This window comes from Triticum aestivum, chromosome 6A (genome assembly GCF_018294505.1).
Source record: "Triticum aestivum cultivar Chinese Spring chromosome 6A, IWGSC CS RefSeq v2.1, whole genome shotgun sequence".
NCBI lineage: Eukaryota > Viridiplantae > Streptophyta > Magnoliopsida > Poales > Poaceae > Triticum > Triticum aestivum.
The window spans coordinates 273,500,144-273,505,991 of NC_057809.1; positions in this window are offsets into that span (position 1 = coordinate 273,500,144).

A 5,848-nucleotide genomic window follows, 5' to 3' on the forward strand; every position below is an offset into this window, starting at 1 on the left:
AAGTCGCCGCCCGGACGAGCTCCCTCACCGGCCGACCCCTCCTCCCCTCAAGTCCCTCTCCGGCGAGTTCTTCCTCCACTCCGGCAAGCTCCAAGTCCGGCCGACGAACATCATTATCCGTGCATGAACAGTGGATCTCAGATCTAAAATCCGGACGGTTGACTTTCCTCCCAAAACCCTAATAATTTGCGTTTTTCATCATGTTATATCTCCGCATCCGTAGCTCAGTTTTGGGCGTGTAGCATATCAAAATGTTCGCCTTAGAGAGCATATCATTTTATTTCATTGCATCATTTTCATTGGAGTTCATCTTGATGCCCGAAATGCTGTTGGAAGAGTGCTATTTGAGATAATTGTCAGATCTGCTGCTTCAAATAGCTATTTGTCATTTTTGCCATGATTATTGTGTGCATGATATGCCACTGAGCTCTACATGAGTTCTGTTATATGCTTTACCATATTTCCAGAGGTGCCATCCATGTATTTTTTGTGATGTGTGTGGTGACTAGCACAAGCTTGCAAAGTGGTGCATTCGTTAATGTTGATTTCAGGGACTTGGCAATTCCACTAAGTCCTTGATCTGTTTTTCTCAATATGCCATATGTTCATGTTGTTTCCTAGTGATCCGTGCCTCTTTTGAGGATGATCAGTAAGGATGATTTGTTAATCTTGTAGTGCTCTATCCATACATGTCTTTGTTTGCAATTATGGAGCACCCTAGCTTGAGTCAATCGAGCTCTACTTTTGCTATTTCGTGAATCTAGACAGATTGTCTACTTGTTAGTGATTTTGTCGAGGATGTTGTAGTTGATCCGTGCATGCTATGTTGTTGTTATTGCCATGTCTAGCTTGTATAATGTGTATTCTTTATGGGTGTATGCTTAGATTGTCATGCCTTGCTCTGTAGTGAGTGCATCGAGCTCGTAAACATGCCTACTTGATATCTGATTTGCATGCTCCAGTTTTTCAATAAGTCTGTGATCTGATTATGTTTTTGCCATGTTCACATGCTTGCAATTGTATTTTCTGATCCCTTTTGACTCAAGGTCACTAAGGGACTTTTGTTAAGCTCTTTGAGTAGCTCCATGTCATGTCTTGCTTTGCCATGTTAAGCTCCCGTAGCATCTAGTTTTCATGCTCCAAAGTGTGCTACCTGATCTGAAATTCCAGACAAGTGTTAATTTCACCAAGTCTGAAATCTGTTTACCAATTGCACTTTTGCCATGCTTGTTTGAACTTGTTAATGGATGAATTGCCTGTAGCTCAGTGTTCATTTTTTGTTAAGGATCATGAGAGGATCCCTGCCATGTGCTTTGTTGCCATGTTTGGGTGCTGTAGCATAATTATCTTGTTGCATTTAGATGGCTACTTGCTGTTTATCGCAGACCGGTGTCATATTTGAATTGCTGGCCATTTCCAAACTGTGTCTCCGATTCCGGTGTTCTTTGTATCGATTTCAACCGAAATCACCTCACCTTTCTAGTGGCACACTTGGATTTCCAAGTTGAGGCCAGGTTCAATCATTCCTTGTCAAATCTTGCATATGCATCACATATCGCATCCCGCATAGCATACCATGTTTGCATCTTGTTGCTTGGGTTGTGCTGAAGGAAATATGCCCTAGAGGCAATAATAAAGTTATTATTTATTTCCTTATAATCATGATAAATGTTTATTATTCATGCTAGAATTGTATTAATCGGAAACATAATACATGTGTGAATACATAGACAAACAAAGTGTCACTAGTATGCCTCTACTTGACTAGCTCGTTAATCAAAGATGGTTATGTTTCCTAACCATGAACAATGAGTTGTTATTTAATTAAAGAGGTCACATCATTAGTTGAATGATCTGATTGACATGACCCATTCCATTAGCTTAGCACACGATCGTTTAGTATGTTGCTATTGCTTTCTTCATGACTTATACATGTTCCTATGACTATGAGATTATGCAACTCTCGTTTGCCGGAGGAACACTTTGGGTGCTACCAAACGTCACAACGTAACTGGGTGATTATAAAGGAGCATTACAGGTGTCTCCAAAGGTAGATGTTGGGTTGGCGTATTTCGAGATTAGGATTTGTCACTCCGATTGTCGGAGAGGTATCTCTGGGCCCTCTCGGTAATACACATCACATAAGCCTTGCAAGCATTACAACTAATATGTTAGTTGTGAGATGATGTATTACGGAACGAGTAAAGAGACTTGCCGGTAACGAGATTGAACTAGGTATTGGATATCGACGATCGAATCTCGGGCAAGTAACATACCGATGACAAAGGGAACAACGTATGTTGTTATGCGGTCTGACCGATAAAGATCTTCGTAGAATATGTAGGAGCCAATATGGGCATCCAGGTCCCGCTATTGGTTATTGACCGGAGACGTGTCTCGGTCATGTCTACATTGTTCTCGAACCCACAGGGTCCGCACGCTTAAGGTTTCGATGACAGTTATATTATGAGTTTATGAGTTTTGATGTACCGAAGGAGTTCGGAGTCCCGGATGAGATCGGGGACATGACGAGGAGTCTCGAAATGGTCGAGACGTAAAGATCGAATATTGGACGACTATATTCGGACATCGGAAAGGTTCCGAATGATTCGGGTATTTTTTCGGAGTACCGGGTAGTTACGGGAGAAGTAATGGGCCTTGATGGGCTTTAGTGGGAAGAGGAAAAAGGCTGTTGCGCCCCCCCTCCCCTTTGGTCCGAATTGGACTAGGGAAAAGGGGGCCGGCCACCTCTCCTTCTCCTCCTATTCCTTCTCCCTTCCTCCCCTCTTGGTGGACTCCTACTAGGACTTGGAGTCCTAGTAGGACTCCCTATCCTGGCCGCACCTTTGCCTTGGCCGGCCTCCTCCTCCTCCATCCTTTATATACGGAGGCAGGGGGCACCTCTAGACACACAAGTTGATCCACGTGATCTGTTCCTTAGCCGTGTGCGGTGCCCCCTGCCACCATATTCCTCAATAATACTGTAGCGGAGTTTAGGCGAAGCCCTGCTGCTGTAGTTCATCAAGATCGTCACCACGCCGTCGTGCTGACGGAACTCTTCCCCGACACTTTGCTGGATCGGAGTCCGGGGATCATCATCGAGCTGAACGTGTGCTCGAACTCGGAGGTGTCGTAGTTTCGGTGCTTGATCGGTTGGATCGTGAAGACGTACGACTACTTCCTCTACGTCGTGTCATCGCTTCCGCAGTTGGTCTGCGTTGGGTACGTAGACAATACTCTCCCCCTCGTTGCTATGCATCACATGATCTTGCGTGTGCGTAGGAAATTTTTGAAATTACTACGTTCCCCAAAAGTGGCATCAGAGCCTAGGTAATTTATGTTGATGTTATATGCACGAGTAGAACACAAGTGAGTTGTGGACGATACAAGTCATACTGCCTACCAGCATGTCATACTTTGGTTCGGCGGTATTGTTGGACGAGACGACCCGGACCAACCTTACGCGTACGCTTACGTGAGACCGGTTCCCTCGACGTGCTTTGCACATATATGGCTTGCGGGCGACTGTCTCTCCAACTTTAGTTGAACCGAGTGTGGCTACGCCCGGTCCTTGCGAAGGTTAAAACGGAGTCTATTTGACAAACTATCGTTGTGGTTTTGATGCGTAGGTGAGATTGGTTCTTACTTAAGCCCGTAGCAGCCACGTAAAACATGCAACAACAAAGTAGAGGACGTCTAACTTGTTTTTGCAGGGCATGTTGTGATGTGATATGGTCAAGGCATGATGCTGAATTTTATTGTATGAGATGATCATGTTTTGTAACCAAGTTGTCGGCAACTGGCAGGAGCCATATGGTTGTCGCTTTATTGTATGCAATGCAATCGCGATGTAATGCTTTACTTTATTACTAAACGGTAGTGATATTCGTGGAAGCATAAGATTGGCGAGACGACAACGATGCTACCATGGAGATCAAGGTGTCGCGCCGGTGACGATGGTGATCATGACGGTGCTTCGGAGATGGAGATCACAAGCACAAGATGATGATGGCCATATCATATCACTTATATTGATTGCATGTGATGTTTATCTTTTTATGCATCTTATCTTGCTTTGATTAACGGTAGCATTATAAGATGATCTCTCACTAAATTATCAAGAAGTGTTCTCCCTGAGTATGCACCGTTGCGAAAGTTCTTCGTGCTGAGACACCACGTGATGATCGGGTGTGATAGGCTCTACGTTCAAATACAACGGGTGCAAAACAGTTGCACACGCGGAATACTCAGGTTATACTTGACGAGCCAAGCATATACAGATATGGCCTCGGAACACGGAGACCAAAAGGTCGAGCGTGAATCATATTGTAGATATGATCAACATAATGATGTTCACCGATGAAACTACTCCATCTCACGTGATGATCGGACATGGTTTAGTTGATTTGGATCACGTGATCACTTAGAGGATTAGAGGGATGTCTATCTAAGTGGGTGTTCTTAAGTAATATGATTAATTGAACTAAATTTATCATGAACTTAGTACCTGATAGTATCTTGCTTATTTATGTTGATTGTAGATAGATGGCTCGTGCTGTTGTTCCGTTGAATTTTAATGCATTCCTTGAGAAAGCAAAGTTGAAAGATGATGGTAGCAATTACACGGACTGGGTCCGTAACTTGAGGATTATCCTCATTGCTGTACAGAAGAATTACGTCCTGGAAGCACCGCTGGGTGCCAGGCCTGCTGCTGGAGCAACACCAGATGTTATGAACGTCTGGCAGAGCAAAGCTAATGACTACTCGATAGTTCAGTGTGCCATGCTTTATGGCTTAGAATCGGGACTTCAACGACGTTTTGAACGTCATGGAGCATATGAGATGTTTCAGGAGTTGAAGTTAATATTTCAAGCAAATGCCCGAATTGAGAGATATGAAGTCTCCAATAAGTTCTATAGCTGCAAGATGGAGGAGAACAGTTCTGTCAGTAAGCATATACTCAAAATGTCTGGGAATAATAATCACTTGATTCAATTGGGAGTTAATCTTCCAGATGATTGCGTCATTGACAGAATTCTCCAATCACTGCCACCAAGCTACAAGAGCTTCGTGATGAACTATAATATGCAAGGGATGAACAAGACTATTCCCGAGCTCTTCGCAATGCTGAAAGCTGCGGAGGTAGAAATCAAAAAGGAGCATCAAGTGTTGATGGTAAACAAAACCACTAGTTTCAAGAAAAGGGGCAAAGGGAAGAAGAAGGGGAACTTCAAGAAGAATGGCAAACAAGTTGCTGCTCAAGAGAAGAAACCCAAGTCTAGACCTAAGCCTGAAACTGAGTGCTTCTACTGTAAGCAGACTGGTCACTGGAAGCGGAACTGCCCAAAGTATTTGGCGGATAAGAAGGATGGCAAGGTGAACAAAGGTATATGTGATATACATGTTATTGATGTGTACCTTACTAATGCTCGCAGTAGCACCTGGGTATTTGATATTGGTTCTGTTGCTAATATTTGCAACTCGAAACAGGGGCTACGGATTAAGCGAAGATTGGCTAAGGATGAGGTGACGATGCGCGTGGGAAACGGTTCCAAAGTCGATGTGATCGCGGTCGGCACGCTACCTCTACATCTACCTTCGGGATTAATATTAGACCTAAATAATTGTTATTTGGTGCCAGTGTTAAGCATGAACATTATATGTGGATCTTGTTTAATGCGAGACGGTTATTCATTTAAATCAGAGAATAATGGTTGTTTTATTTATATGAGTAATATCTTTTATGGTCATGCACCCTTGAAGAGTGGTCTATTTTTATTGAATCTCGATAGTAGTAATACACATATTCATAATGTTAAAGCCAAAAGATGCAAAGTTGATAATGAAA